Source organism: Erpetoichthys calabaricus, chromosome 1, assembly GCF_900747795.2.
Source record: "Erpetoichthys calabaricus chromosome 1, fErpCal1.3, whole genome shotgun sequence".
Lineage (NCBI taxonomy): Eukaryota > Metazoa > Chordata > Cladistia > Polypteriformes > Polypteridae > Erpetoichthys > Erpetoichthys calabaricus.
The window spans coordinates 197,232,412-197,249,496 of record NC_041394.2 but is presented as its reverse complement, the minus strand read 5'-3'; the positions used below and the strand labels follow the sequence as shown (position 1 = coordinate 197,249,496).

The following is a 17,085-nucleotide window of genomic DNA, read 5'->3' as shown; positions in this document are numbered from 1 at the left end:
CTCCTTTGTTTTTGAGCCGTGACGCGTTGTAGGCGCTTATTTACGTTAGTTGAGCTAATATTATACCTCCGGTGCCATGTGTGTGTTTCATGTGGTAGTCGTTGTAGGTGCATGCGCCCTCCGTACTATCTCGGGTTTGACTATGCTGTGTTTTGTGGACGTTTGGGGACGCCGTACTCTCTCCAGTTTGATTGTGGGGTGGGACGCCGAAGCCTGTTGTGTTTGTTTTGTCTGTGAGTACTCATATTATTGTATTACTGTAATGTGATTCACATATGCTGTGGAGTCCGTATCTCTGGGGCTTCTGTACCATCTCAGGGGTCTGCCTGCGGTGTGTTAGACGCGCGTTGTAGGCGCCCGCACCTTCCATACTATGTCGGGTTTGACTATGCTGTGTAGTGTGGACGGTTAGGGTTCCGTATTGTCTGTGCTCGTTGCTTTATTTCGTATTTCCGTTAGTTGAGCTCTTTCGGTTTTGGTGTATCAGAATTCGCTTGTGGTGGTGAGCTATGGTTCAGAAACGCGTTGTAGGCGCCTGCGCTTTCCGTACTATCTTGGGTTTGATTATGCTGTGTGTTGTGGACCTTTGTGGACTCCGTAGTATTTCCCGTTTCACTCTGGGGCAGTGGGCTGAATCCTCTTTATTGTGTGGCTGTGTGGTTACCTATGGGCGCGTTGCATCATTTCTTATTTACGTTAGTTGAGCTCCTTCATTATTGAGCTGTGACTCCTTCGTTCTCGGTGGATCAGACTTCGCTCGCTGTCGGCGCCTGCGCACTATGTCTCCTGCGTCCATGGGCATGCCATGTACCTGCGTCCATATCCGGTTTATTCTCGGTTAGTAATATGGATCATGAGAAACAGCTGAATGAGACTGGATCCCTGGTGCAGCTTTTCCTGCACCTTAAAACTCTCACTATCTCCATCTGCTGTTTTGACTACCATTTGTTCTTCCTCATATACTCACATCACAGCAGACATCATTTATCAAGATCTCTCGTAGCACCCTTTTTAAATGCCTGCTTCAAATCTACAAATGCATGATGAAGCTTCTGAAATATTTCCTTCATTTGCATGACAGTACATTTGTTTTTGTTTTCCATGCATGAAACTCCACTGCATTTACTCAACTTTCTCACCTGATCCACAATTTTTTTTGAGCACCATCTCAACCACCTTCATTAACTGCTCAAAAAATGTTATTGTTTAATATGACCCACACTCTAGTGAATCACCTGTTTCTTTGTATACTGGATTGAGCATGCTTTTTTCCAGACCTTAGGAATCCTCCCTTCACACAAAGTAATATTCCACATATCTGTCAACCGTTCAACCAAAGGACCTTCTGCTACCTTCAACATTTCTGTTATCACTCCAGTAGGCCCTCTGCTTTACTTTTTGTCATCTTTTATAGTGCTTAAGTAACCTCTTCTTTCGAAAACTTACAGCACAGTCCTTTTTGTTTACACGGCGAACATCATTATGCCATTCATTCTCCTAATTCATCAGTTTCTCCACGGACTTCTTCCAGGAGTCTGTAGATCCCATTTCTATCAATTACAAGGTTCCCTTTAGCATATTTCATCTTTCTTTTGCCAAGTCTTCAAAATCCTGAACATGTTTCTCTTTCCCTCCTTTTTCTGTAGCTCATTTGCAAATGCCTATCTCTTGGCTTCTTGTGTTCTCGCAACAACTTTTCTGGGATTTCACTTTCCTGCCATTCCTTATGGCATCTTTTCTGTTTCTTAATTTTAACATCTGCCTCAGAATTTAACCAAATTGTTTCCTTATGCCTACTGGTCTTTTATCCAACCACATACTTCTTCCTGTTTTCAACCAAACATATTGAATTGTTTCTCATTTTCCTGATGCTTCTGAAGCCTCATTTGCTCTTCATACCAATGTATTAACAAATGTACTTATTACGCCCTTCATCTTCCAGAATGTGACTTCTTCCTCAAACATGATGCTGCACATAATCATTTCCATTGCATCACCACTCCAGAATCAATTCACCCTCAACATTCCTGGTAACAAAGTTTATGCCCACATGGACTCCCACATAACCGTCAGTATAAGGTCATTCAGATCACCACCTATTACAATCATCTCCCAAAGAGACAACCCAGACAATACATTAACCTATTGCAAAACTAGTCTTTCTCTTGCTTCTGCAAATCTGTGGGACATATGCCAAGGCAATATTCATCAATTGTTTACCAAGAGACATCTTAGCAACTACAACAAGCTCACCCTCACCCTCTTCCCATCCATCCCTCATTTTGTCCATTTTTCTAACACATGCTCACCAACCTCCAGAATTGCCATCACTGTTCTCCTGCCAGAAAAACTTGTACCTTCCATCAAAAACTTGCTTCCCCACCCAGATTCCCCAACTTTCTGTTTGACGTATACTTTGTAAGTTTCATGTTTGTATATTATTACGGGGGTACTGGAGAAGATGGCCCCTTACTTGCTTTTTACAACATACAAGAGGAACAGTGGCCTTATTTTAATTTTAAGCTCAGGTCACAAGTTTCACAGTTAACCAAATAAAATTGTAATTTGTAATGATTCTAACATTCTTCATAAGTAGATGAAAATGTCAATAATGAAATATACACTGCTAAGCATTTTACTATGGCACAAAGATAGAGAACAGTTTCTAACAAGGAAAACAACAAGAACTGTGAATGGTAAACTACACAATCAAACAATTTATAATATTATTTGGAGAAAGAAGATTATATAGAGTAGGGCAATAAAGTAAAGCAGAGTTTGAACTGTATATAAAAAATGAGTCAAGAGGAATGGATAAATGATCTCTAAGGATGGACAGTTTTTGAATCCATAAGCAATATTATGAATTACTTCCAAACCAATATGTTTACTACTTGTCTTGTGCAAATGTTAATTTTAGCTAGATGTGTAACTGTAATACAGCAAGGCAGGAACTTTATCATATGTGAAATGACTTAAATAATTATGTTCACTAATGCTCTAGGACTATCTTCCTGACATGAAACACACTTTAGTTGAGTTAAGCAAAGAAATTTGCATTTCCTATACAGAATGAAAAAGCTTTTGCCAACAAAAGAAAATGATTCTAGTACATAACAAGTTTTAAGAAATACATTCTTATCTGTTATTTTATAATGTTCATTTTAAATGACGCTCGCTATTAATCAGTCATTCCAATGTCCAGCAAGATATTTTATAAGACCATTTTTTGATCACAAAATTAATGCAGAGCCACAGCCTTTCACAGCAGAACTATCTGAAAAATAAGCCCTAACCCTGCACTGGACATCAGTCAATTAACAGTTCATCTCAGTCATTTTAAGCAGGTGAAACTGGATAAGCAAGTTAAAAAGTGGACAGAAGGAACTTTTGACACTTAGTTCTTGTTTCAAGCATTGTGGCTTATATTTATGTCTCGTTGCTCCTTTTCAGCTTTCAGAATTGACAATATAGCAACTGCTCTTTTTAAATGAGATTTCTCATTCTCTTCAATTTCCTTAATTTTCTTAATTTTCCAATCTATTAACACAATTACATTCTCTAACTAAACATACTTGTTCAATTCTCCCAGGGTGCTCCCAAAGTACTGTTCAACGCTCACTCATACTCCATGAATACAAGAGTCCCCATGTTTGTCTCTCTGAAGCAGGCTTCTAAGGTTCCCCTATAACTTACATAAATGTACTCTGTATTCGGATTGCTTAAATGCAGCCTCTGTTACAAAACCTTTTCTCTTTGCCAGTATTGGTAAAATTAGCTGTAGTACCTTCTTACTCCCTATGAATTTACCTTCAGATGAGTAGTCATCAGCTTAGATGTAAGTTATCAACTGCTTCAAAATTTTGAAGATATCCAGCCATTCATTCTTCCCAGTTACTATTTGTTTCAGCAAATCAGTTAACCCTGATGACCTGCTAAATGTCTTGTTCAGATCAATGGCTGACTTTACCATTAGGTACAACCCATTATCTCCCCTACATCCAGATCACTGACTGTTCAGTTTAGAATATTTCTTCCCTGTGTAATGCTAAGTGGATGACAAAAACAAAACATGTAACATAATTTACTTAGGTTTTCAAAAAACCTTGGTACAGTCCTACACCAAAAATTAATCCTGAAATTAGAAGCTGTAGGCATCAGAAGTATTCTACAACACTGGACCTCAAGTCAGTTAACTGACATTATACAAAGAGTACAGATAAAAGGAGAATGTTTCACGTGGTGTGAGGTTATCTGTGGAGTCCCTCAGGTGTCTGCTATTGCACTGTTACTTTTTCTGATTTATATTAATCAAATTGATTCTCATATAGTTTTGTAAAATTCTGAAACCTGCAGATGACCCAAAAATGAGTGGATCTGAGATACTGAGGAGGCAGCAAAACATTCAAAAAGACCTGAACAAGCTTTATAAGTGGGTGAACACTGAAAATGAAGTTTAATGTAGAAAAGCCCTACACGTGGGTAACAGGAATGTCAGTTATAAAGACAAGATGGGAAGCACTGTTTTAAAGGAAGCAACCTCTAAAAAGGATTTAGGTATTAATGTTGGCACAACATTCTCACTGTCTAAGTAATGTTCAAAAACTGTTTAATATAAACCGAAGGACGTTATGCTTAGACTATATAATGCACTAGAGAAACCTCACTTGCAGTATTGTGTGTATTTCTGTGCCACATTTATAAAACTTTGCCTGGATTTGTGCGTGAAAATATTTGCACACCAATAAACAGGAAAATAAGTATGGCAAAAAAGATCATAAATCCTGATGTACACACATTTCTATGTAATTTACCTTTTATAAACTACAATCAACTTGTACATGTGTGAACGTGAACTCACCTCGAACTGATGACCTATTTGTTATCCTAAAAACAACCATATATGGAATACGCAAATCAACTTCATACACACATAATGAACAAAATAACCTGTGATGTTAAACACTGGCAACAACTGAGAAAAAAAGATAAAAGCATAACCCTGCAGACAAAGAAATAGAAGTCCACGTCTCTGAAATAGAGGCGCACATACAACGTTTACTCATTGGTTTAAGTGCCGATATCACCTACAATGTGTAATTACATGACTGTTGTTAAATGAACAGTATTAGTTATAAAGAAACACTAAACTGACGGTCCAGCCATCACCTTACCAACAAGTCAGCCATTACATATAGCACAATCAGCAAGTAACCTTCCAATACTAATATGCCTCAAAATGAATGAATCATGGGTTGACCCAGGTCAACGATTCATAACTCACCTTACCAACAAGTCAGCCATTACATATAGCACAATCAGCAAGTAACCTTCCAATACTAATATGCCTCAAAATGAATGAATCATGGGTTGACCCAGGTCAACGATTCATAACAATTGTCTTGGCATTATAGATAACTTGTACGTTAATGGAAAGAAACTGCTTACAATTAACAAAGGTAGCTTCATTCTCACTATGTGCCCTTACTGCAATATGAATGCAGTCAATTGCTCTGATCATGTGAGGAAAAACCTGGCATTGCTGTAAATTGCATTTTTATGCTTGCCTGTACATCCATGCTATATGAAAACTGAATGCAGCGCCTCCACCGTCGATTTATGGCTTCCAGTACAGTGGGCGAGATGGAGCTCAAGCTTGGCTGAGATATTCCTCACCTGTCAGGCCAATTCCCTCTGGTAGATACCCATTGTCAGAAAGCCAAAACCTGAATATGAATAGGTACAGCCTGAGTTCGGGTAGTCTGTCTTTTTAATACTTGGCCTAATTCAGCACAAAGTTCCAAAAGAATGGTTCTTAGGAGCCTTATTCGGCTCATAAGCCAGTCATCATCATGGGTAAGAAAATCTGACTGGTTGTTAAAAGCTGATTCTCCTTTTATAAGACCATTTGTGTAGTCCTCAAGCATTGCCAAAAAAGCCATGCTCTGTCAAGCTATTGGGCTATGAATAGGTGGTAGGGCATAAGACTTATTGCATTCTGTAAACAGGGAGTGAATTACATGTTTTTTACTTAATGCAATTACTGACAACAAGTGACTGCACTTATTTCCAAACCTAAGTAGTGACAACAGGCAGCCAATATTAACAGATGAAAAAAACAAAAAATTCGTCAGTGGAAATGCACAGTATTGCTCGTTTTAAAAAGTTCTAAAATAAAGTCTACACATAATATTCATTACTTCTGAGGTTAAATATATTTGTCACATCAAGGCACATTATAATAACCATTCAGTTATATGAATTATACATGTAAGCCATCATTTTGCTGGTTTGGCTGCATTTCCATCATTGATCAAGGGTGTCGTCATTTCCCACTTTCTCTCCAATGTTGCATAAGCAAGAGTCAGATTGGAAGATGCATATGCATAATTTTGAGCCTCTTTTTGTGCATAGTCAAGCTTTATAAATAAGGCTTCAAAAAATATTAATTTTATAAACGTGTTAGCACAGCTACAACCTGTTATTCTGTTCCATAAAGCAAATACATTGTCTTTTCTTGGGTTGCAAGGTACTGAAATTCTTAAAGTCTTTTTTTTTTTTTTGCCCAAAACAAAACAGCTTTCTTAAGACAGCCCCTGTTACAAATTCTAACAGCAGCTGTCACTGTATGGCCATTTCTTTCTATTGAAAAAGAAAGAGCCAAAAATAAACATTAAGAAGTCTTATCAAGGAATCTGTCAAAAAGAAATCTAGAAAGAGAAAAAATTATGTAGCGTGATTGTATAATAACTTTTCCTATATGACTAACATGAGAACAGTTTTCTAATTTTAATTGTGATATTAAAAATATCAGTTGTGAGCATTCATATTAAAATATAAGTAATAAATTCTACATCATAGCATGTGAAATATGGAAAATAATAAGTTGACCTGATATAATTCAATTTAACATATTCTTTCTGTCATTAATATTACCATACACTCTACGAAAATAAATAAATAAGTAATGTACAAATATTTATCGAGTATTTTAATTTTAAGTGGCCTATTAATAGTTCTAAAATAATATACTGACAGTTTCACCCACTTACACAAAATGAAATATTTCACGTACAAAAAATTATTTCAAGGGAACTCTATACTTAATTAAATATATCTATATTTCATTAAACTTTTTTTCTTGAAATCTTCATATCTCTTTTTTAACATTATATGGGGGGGCTTAATATTTTTCCCTTGGGCCTTTGATGTACAAGCTATACCACTGTTTGGGATGTGGAAAGATTTTGTAATGACTCAAATCTTGAAATTTTTGACTAAGAATTCCAGATCACCTCATTTAAACTGCTCCATACAGCACCTTAATATAGCTAAATTCTTGCATGAAGGTGAGGTGTTCGAAATCATTCACTTTGCTCAAAAATTATTCACTTTGGAAAATTTCTGCCATAAAATATACAAATTCAAGAGTCAAGTATGCAAAGAGTAAAACAAGAGCAATTAGTTACAACTTAGTTATTGTCTTACAAGTGCTATGATTTCTGTTCCATATTATACATAGGTATCTATAAATACTGTATATATCTATATCAATACACTAATGATAGATAGATAGATAGATAGATAGATAGATAGATAGATAGATAGATAGATAGATAGATAGATAGATAGATAGATAGATAGATAGATAGATAGATAGTACAGGGGTGTGGTGTGGAAATCAAATTTTTTCTACTTGTCCAAGGACAAGTAAACTTAGAAAATCCACTTGTCCGCCAGTTAAATTCACTTGTCCATAAACAAATAACAAAAGTGAAAAATAGTTTATTTTTTCTGACCTCTTTTATGAGTGATGTGCCTGTTACCAGATGACAGCCAGAATTCCACAGCTGGTAGTGGGTCAAACTCTTCTAAAGGTTTGCCATCAACAACAATGCGCATCTGGTTTTGAAGGTTTTCCTGAGTCAGGCGGGTTTTTAAAGAACTCTTACTAAATTCATATTGGAGAATAATCTTTCACAAGAAGCTGTGGAAGGAGAAACTGTAAGAAACAGTGAGATCAGCACACTAACATTCTTCAGAGACTCTTCCTTCCTCTGCAGAACTGAGGTATAGACAGCAAGTGGATGGTACTGCCGTTGCATTGATATCTGCACTTTAAGTGCTTGCCATTCAGATGGTGCATGTTTAACTTCCTCATCAGTCAACAAATCACTATACTGCTGACACAAGTTCTTGATTTCATAGTTTCTATAAGTGCTCAGTTCAGACAGAGTGTGTGGCCAGATTCTGAAATCAAACACCCTCATATCTGACACAGGAGGTTTATTAAGGTCAGAGAATCTGGTAAGTATATACTGAACCATGCTTTCCAGGAGATCATGAACATCTCTGTCTTCACAAAGATCTCTGAAACCACCAGACAGCTTTAAGTATCCATCAAATGTACTAGACTCCTTGTCAAACAGGTTATAAAACTTTTCTCCTGGCTCCTTTGCCATGGCATGCAATCTGGTGTACATGGTGTCAATGGCCTCCTTAACTTCAAATATCAGCAAGTCTTTGCTCTGGAAAAGAGTTGAGGTGGCTGTAATAGCAGAAAGTACATCCATCATCAGATATAGATACTTAATAAATTTTACTTGCTTGAGGTCATGTAGGATGGCTTTAGCCTGCCCCAGTTCATCTGCCTTGTTTGATGTGGAAAGTATCTGTTCCATGTCGGTAACAGTTACATGTAAATCCTGGCTAACAGCTTTCAGTGCTCTGGACTTTGATGATACCCATCTGATGGCTTTTATTTCTGAATGCATAAGCAAGGTTTCATTCAAAATTGACGCAACATTTTGCAGCTCACTTCATCTCTTTGTTGAAAAAGAATAAAACTTGCAGATGCGCTTAATGGTGTCTTCAAACTTTTTCAGATAGCGTACCTCTTTTACAGCATCAAGTTCACCTAAGTCCAGTTTATGTGCCACACAGTGTGTAACAAGAACTTTGTTATTTACACAATCACTGAGCTTTCTGGCAACACCATTTTTAGCTCCAAGACTGCTGCACCATCAAGATTAATGCACACAAGTTTTGGGTCATTGTCTCCAATGTTTTCAATATCAATGCCACATTTTGACAAGCCATTTTTTATGGCAGCAACAACACCATCTGCTCTGGGATTTTCTAAATTCTCAATGCTAGCCATGGCTGTGTAGGGATCAAACGTTTCTGGATGAACGTACCTCAGTAGTACACCTTCTTGGTCTATTACTGATGAGTCGGTGCTTGAGTCACTCACGACTGAAAAGAATCTGACATGTTTTATTTTTAATAAACTGACAGCACGAAACCAACTTGTTTTATATGAAAAATTCTCTAATCAAAAACGATCTATAGACAGCTCATCAAAATTGATGTTGTCACGCAATAAATTTCTTAACTCCTCAATATATCACAACCTACGTGAAATTGCAAATTTCAGGAAAGATTAACTGCCTAACAAGCTTTGTTATATGGTGAAAACATTTGCATTGTAAGTAAAATGACCGCATTTTTATGTAGAAACAATGAATTTTATCAATAATATATAAAAGTTTTCAATTATAATGAAAAATCATCAGATTACATCATAATGTTGGCATGAAAAAAATGACCGCATCTCCAAGCGTGTAAATAGTAGGGTAAAATTCTTATGTAAGACCGTTAAGAGTGCTTCCCCTTTGAAAAATCAGCCGTTATTTTGTAAACAATACTGAAGACATGAAGAACATGCCAAAATAGACTGTTTCCGCACGAAGTACGTACCCAAATGTTTAAAATTTGAAAGTAGTGGTAAAAATATGCCCTGCACAGCACATATAATTCTTTTTTCTCCAGAAAATTGCACTTGTCCGCGGACAACTGAAACCAGAAAAACACGCTTGTCCGATAGTCAATTTACCCGTGTAGGACGAGTCGGGCGTTGGATTTTCGCACCCCTGCTGATAGATAGATAGATAGATAGATAGATAGATAGATAGATAGATAGATAGATAGATAGATAGATAGATAGATAGATAGATAGATAGATAGATAGATAGATAGATAGATTCCTAATAATAAATGTGCCACAGTGGCTCTTCAGAGCGATTCCATAAGGGAACCATTCTTGGATCCCAAAAGACCTATCTACATGAAAGTTCCTTTATGTATTTAGATACTCAACAGGCTCCACACAGTAAATAATCATGACTAGATGGTAACGGAGTTGTGAGATACCAATGGATCATAATTTTAAAAGGACTCTTGCTGTATACATACAGTAACACAGGCTAAATCCACCTGTCAGTACCCGACTAGGTAGTCTACCATACATTAAAGATTTTGTTTTGTTTTTTTTCTACATTTTAGCCAGTTTTTCAAAGCACAAAAAAACAACTTCATATGTAAAGAACCTGACCTAAAATGAAATAGTGTTTTGTCAAGATAGATAGATAGAGGGGTGGCGCAGTGGTAGCGCTGTTGCCTCGCAGTTAGGAGACCCGGGTTCACTTCCCGGGTCCACCCTGCGTGGAGTTTGCATGTTCTCCCCGTGTCTGCGTGGGTTTCCTCCGGGCGCTCCGGTTTCCTCCCACAGTCCAAAGACATGCAGGTTAGGTGGATTGGTGATTCTAAATTGGCCCTAGTGTGTGCTTGGTGTGTGGGTGTGTTTGTGTGTGTCCTGCGGTGGGTTGGCACCCTGCCCGGGATTGGTTCCCTGCCTTGTGCCCTGTGTTGGCTGGGATTGGCTCCAGCAGACCCCCGTGACCCTGTGTTCGGATTCAGCGGGTTGGAAAATGGATGGATGGATAGATAGATAGATAAGGAGTTACTAATGATAGATAGATAGATAGATAGATAGATAGATAGATAGATAGATAGATAGATAGATAGATAGATAGATAGATAGATAGATAGATAGATAGATAGATAGATAGATAGATAGATAGATCTAACCAAACAGGCTATTTGCAGAAACCTAAAAAAATTATTTACTACTAGAGCATTCTCATTACCCTAAACCCCAGAAAAATTCAGTCTTGACCAAAAGTTAGTTTAACTGTGAAAATTAGAGAAAATCACTAAAGTCTTTTGCATTTAATAGCTGATCCAAGGTAGCTGCAAAATAGCTTGAATGTCACAATGTCAGAATGCAGGTTAGTGCCATGATGGTTTAAGTTCTTTCTGTATGCATTTTTATCTTTAATTATGCATTCTTCTTTATTAGTAAAGATTTCTTGCTCTTACAAACTCAATTAGCTGGTAGTTTAAATGATCACTCCAGTTTATAAGCATGGCATCAGTATTCTACAAACGTCTTTGGTTCTTTACGTATTACCATGTTAACTGTGTTTACCACACCGTAAGAAAAATAAACTGCTTTCAGAATGCACGCCTTAATTACGTAAGTTTAGGGGCAAGAAAGAAAAAAATCTAGATATAAGCCTATTAAGTATTTATTTGCACACTTTTTTTTATTATTTTATTGTAGTTAATCAGCTTTACTCTGGACCGATTCCTGATTTGGGCTATTGAGTGTAAACGAAATTTTCTGCTACCATATTGTTTACATTATTTTTTTATTATTATTATGTTCAGCCTATACCTATGCATGCAAGCTTGGTCTGTTAGCTCTAAATCTGAATATTTAAATAAAAAATGTATTAAAATTAAAAACATATATACGTTTAAAGTGTGAATTGAAAGAAGTTTTTTTTAGATGTTCATATAAAGTGAACAGATACAGACCGAGATCGTGGCCGTGGGGGCAGGGCTTGTATTTCTCCGCGGACTCACACCCTCGTGCTTTTAATTTTTTTTTCGGTAATAATTAAAATGTGGTGCATTTTTGAACATAATTTAAGACACCTAACGTCTTGGAGGATGCATGGTTTACAGAAACTGGATGTCAGTAGGAAGTGTAAACCTGAACTAGAAGGCTCCGATCGAATCTTCTAGAAAATCCCCCCAAACTGTGGGACTATAGGTTGGGCTTCATTCTTACACTCAATCCCGACTAACAATTCAGCTTGTTCAGCTGGGTCTTTTAAAACGATGGACCAGTTTCTACTGCAGTGCGTTAAATGCATCCCACCAGAGGAGTTAGACAGCAAAAGATTCGAGCACAGCAAATGTATTTATAAAATCCATGGGGGCTCCCGTTCAAAAGGGAATCCGATCCTCTCGGCGGCCCCAGCCTCGTTCCAGCGGGTTTGTATTTATAAACACGGTATCCGCACGTGTTTTAGTAATTCTGCCGCCTCCTTCTTATCAGTTCCTTCAGTCACAGTTTACTTCTGCGCTGTAATATTTAATTGTGTTGCCATGTAGAAAGAAAAGGCAAAGTGGCACCTGCCACCGACTTATCGCCTTTGTAATTCTTTGAATATTAAAAAAAAAAAACTGTTGCGTTTTCGTTGATGACAGTTTTACTATCTGCACAAGTCTCACCAAAAAGGGCACAGTCATTTTTCTGCACAAGTTTCAGATGCAAAGCACGCAACCATTAAAGGGACTGACGCTTTAAAACTGCTTACACTTAACTGTATGCTGCACACCGCTTTCACGTTGCATGTTCTCTTTTCAACTGTTTCTGCTGCCGCTGTATTGCGAAGCAAGTTGCAAATTGCTTCAGAATTCGCAATTAAAACATTCACAAGTTAGGACAGCAAGGCGGCTTGCTCGTCTTTCTGTCTCGCTATAGCGTCTGAGGTGCCAGTCAGTGAGCTGACAGAGAGACCTGTCAGACACAGAGAAACATCGCATCCCCCGAGGTAACCGCGCGCCGGTACAGATAAACGACCGCTAGTTACCCACAGCATGCGGAGCGTTTGGTGAACCCGATTATCATAAATGAAACCCACCTTTTTAGTTTGAGCATCAAAAACCAAAAGCAGATGCAGCAACAAATGAGGGAAAAGTGAATGCCGCAAAATGTAACCCCTTCTTGGTTAGCAACAGAAGTATTCGATGGAAATTTCCACCATGTGATGGTACTCCCTCCTCAGCGCATCACGTTTCAGCCGGCGTATAGGAGACCCCAGCGAAAAGCCCCCCTTTCTCCCTCCCTCTTTCTCTACCACCTCTGCCTACCAACCGTTCTGGCAGGCGGTCTGTCTTCTCAATACCCTGACTAAGGATGAGCACCTACATCGTGATCATTTCATTCTGTATAGACAGAAATTTAGGTTTAGCTTCTGCAGAAATAGTGCGATCTCGTGGATCTATAGTTTTTCTTGTCAAAGTTGTGTGTCATCTTTAGTCGTTCGAGCTAAAGACATCAAGGCCTCTGGGCAAATACTTAGTCAACTCTGAACCTGCAGCCTTTGAATCTCTCCCTCCTCGGGGCACCCTTAGTCGTAACATTCTAAACGAGCGTCAACACCTGTTTATTGATTTATTGCATTCTTAACATGCGATTAATTTTTGAAGTTGTTCTGAGGACCCTTATCATTGACTTGATCATAATGTCAGCACTTATTCAATGTTAAGAGAAGAGTCTGAATCTACTGTGATGTTAGGTGCTTTGGCTGCATTATCTTAATTATCCTATAGTCCAGTATTCACTATAAAAGACTTTGCCTCTCTCTCTCTCTCTCTCTCTCTCTCTCTCTCTCTCTCTCTCTCTCTCTCTCTCTCTCTCTCTCTCTCTCTCTCTCTCTCTCTCTCTCTCTCTCTCTCTCTCTCTCTCTCTCTCTCTCTCTCTCTCTCTCTCTAATACTGCATACATACAGTGGATTGAGAAAGAATTCTGAAGACCATTTTTCACATTTTGCTATGTTACAGCCTTGTGCTAAATATCATTTAAATTCATTTTCCTCACATCAAACAACCCACACTTAATTAGGAGTTTAGAAATATTTGCAAATGTATTAACAATTTAAAAATATATATATCCCATTGACAAGAGTATTCAGACCCTTCATTCAGAATCTTCTAATGCCTTATAAGCTTTACACACATAGATATGGGGATATTCTACTATTCTTCTCAGCATATCCTCTCCAGCTCTGTCAGGGTGGATGTAGACTGTTGATGGACAGTTATTTTTAGATCTCCCCAGAAATATTCAGTTGGGTTTACGTTTGGGACTTGGCCGAGTCACCTAAGTACATTTCTGGAATTGTCCTTAAGCTACTCCTACGCTGTCTTTACCTTGTGTTTAGGGTAATTGGCATGCTGGCAGGTGAACCTGATGGCCAGATCTTCTGGAGAAGAATTTCATGAAGGATATCTCTGTTTTGTACCATTCAGCTTTCCTTCAACCCTCTCTAATTTCCCAGTCCATGCCACTGAAAACTATTCCCACAGCATGGTGCTCCCACCACCATACTTCATAATTGAAGTGGTATTGTATAAGTGATAAGCAGTGTCTGGTTTAGTCCATATGTGATGGTAATTTTGGTTCCATCAGACCAGATGATCTTGTTTCTCTCAGTCTGAAAGTCCTGAGGTGTCTTTTTGCGAACAACAAGCAGGTTTCCACTTGTTGTTTATTAAGGATAGGTTTCTGTCTGACTACTTTGTCATAAAACCCAGATTATTGGAGTGTTGGAGTGATGGTTTTTCTTCTTGAAGATTCCCAATTCCACACAGGTACTCTGTAGCTCAGTCAGAGTAACCATTGAGTTTTTGGTCACCTATCTTACCATGGCTCCTTTTCCATGATTGCTCAGTTTGACCAGATGACCAGCATGAAGAAGGTTATTCCAAACTTCTTCCTTTTAAGAACTGTGAAGACAGCCGTGCTGTTCGGAACCTTCAATGCTGCAAGAAATTTTTGTAGTCTTCCCCATATCTGTGCCTTAACAATTCTGTCTCTAACCTCTGTACACAATTCCTTTGATCTCATAACGTTTTTTTTCCTCTGATAAACATTGTCAATTGTGGGACATTCTATAGAAAAGTATGTGCCTTTCCTAATCATATCCAATCAACTGAGTTGACCACAGGTGGGTACATCTCAGTGGTGATCAATAGAATGGGATACACCTGAGCCAAATTTCAAGTGTCATAGGAAAGGGTCTGAATATTTGTATCAATGGGATATTTTGTTTCTTTATTTGTAATTAATCTGCAAAAGCAAAAAATGAAAATTCTGTTTTCACTTTGTCATTCTATATACCTGTATGAATATGAATGGAAGTGAAGGTCTGTGATACAGTTTGAATATTTGTAGGACAAAGACAGAAAATGAGCCACATATTTTAAAAGTTTTTTATTCCTAAGCTTTCGACAACCTACCAGGCATCATCATCAGAGGAAAAATGATTAAACATACAGGAATCAAAGGCAATATTGAGCAGGTGAAGGATGGGGGTAGAGGGTGAGTTTGTAAGCAGGGGGAGGTGGATTAATAAGGTGGGGTTCGGCAGATGTCAGTCATAAAGTCTTTCATCTTTTGAATGTTCTCTTTAAGCCTGCATATGCTGTGGTTCAAGTTCAAGTGTGTGTTAATGGCATTTTCATTAGAGAGCCAAGACTCAGCCAGCTCTACGGCACTCTTAGTATTGGCCCTTGGACTTACAGGGCCCAGCTCACATATTGCTGCTGGGACAGGCTTCATCCTGTGACCGTGTAAAACAAAACATAGATGCAGAAAATAGATGAATGACTTGTACTTTGTAGAAATATGTTAGTTAGCCTTTTTGTGGCACTGTAAGTAGGATGATAAGAGAATATTTAATCAATTTCAGTAGTGTTAATATAAGAATATGTAAGGGCATATGTGTTATTATAACTATTCTCTCAATATTAAATCAATACTTCAACATACTTTAAATCAATACATCATCTAGGAAAACCTACCCCATGTGCAAGTATTATTACAGTTTTAAAATTGAATCTATTGGGCTAATTTTTTTCACAATTCATCCATTATTGATCAGTAAGATATAAAGCATTGAATATTATTCAAAACAGATCAGATTACCATTCTACTTTGCATGTACAGATCAGACAAAACAGATGTAAATTTATGTAATCAGTCAAAGATATTGAAATATGCAAAAGGTTAGTGATGGCTAGCCATGTTCCATTAATTAAGGACAACATTAATAAATGTCTGCCTGATTGAAATTTTTTGAAATTGAAATTCTTTTGAATTGTTTCTTGTAACATGAATTCTTTTTTTACAATTTTTGTCATATATATTTTTGCCATTTTCTATGGCAGGTGAGTTAGGATTCATCCAGATGTGTAGAATAATGCTGTACTAAGAGGTTTTCAGAAAAGACTTCACTTAGCAGTACTGTCCAATAAAGTGTTACTTCAAACACCATTGAGGGGTTACAAATTATCGTGACTCTAATACTGTTGCAGGAATAAATAGTGTAAGCCAGTGGTTTACACCTTTGGTCTTGGGAGACTTGTGTGGCTACAACATTTTGCAAGAACCGTTTCTTTTCATAGATGTCAGCTATTGCTTTCATTTACATTTCTCTTCCTATCACCCATGTTACCCTTTCTAGATTAGTTTATTTTGTTAATAAACAAATACAAAGCAGAACTGGTTCATTTTCAAAAGTACATACATAAATGAATTAACCTTCCTTATCTTGCTTGTTATTATGTTTTACATTAAAGGAATTTGTGTACTTATGAGGTTACAGGCAAAAATAACTTCATAGAAGCATATACACTTTAGTATTCATTATCGACTACAGATGTGTCTCTTCTGGATTGCCTGTCATTACTCAACAACAAATTCGAAGCAAACAGAACAGTGACATTACTATGTACTGCAAAACCAAACTGATCAACAGATGGAGGCTATAATGTCAGATGGTTAATACAGTATGATAAAGGAAATAACTCCACACATTGCAACATATTGTATCTTTTTTAACTGACAAGAAAGTAAATCCTAGCTGGCTTATTCAGTAGATGGATTTTAAGAGTTAATTCACTAGGAGCAGCAAGGATTTAAATTTCCTTTTGAAGCTGCATGTATACATAGGTACTTCAAACATACTTAACTTGTATAAAATCATACTAAAATCAGCAGTATGATGGATGTCAGGTATATTTTCTTCTATTTAAATTCTATTAATAGATTGCCAAGATTATTACAAGGCACTTTTGAAGATGGACAGACAGATAGGCCAGTGTTCC

General features: G+C 37.4%; 2 protein-coding genes across 2 annotated transcripts in view; both read right to left on the bottom strand.

The window, feature by feature from the left end:
• Positions 1 to 12,986, bottom strand: part of slc38a4 (solute carrier family 38 member 4) — a 95,321-nt gene extending 82,335 nt beyond the window's left edge. The window contains exon 1 of the mRNA XM_051928690.1: positions 12,837 to 12,986. The gene's annotated coding sequence lies outside the window, so the exon portion shown is untranslated. The remainder of the gene's footprint in view (positions 1 to 12,836) is intronic.
• scaf11 (SR-related CTD-associated factor 11) overlaps positions 1 to 16,039 on the bottom strand; it is a 651,915-nt gene extending 635,876 nt beyond the window's left edge. Inside the window, exon 1 of the mRNA XM_028810663.2 lies at positions 16,025 to 16,039. The gene's annotated coding sequence lies outside the window, so the exon portion shown is untranslated. The remainder of the gene's footprint in view (positions 1 to 16,024) is intronic.
• Positions 16,040 to 17,085: the final 1,046 nt, after the last annotated feature.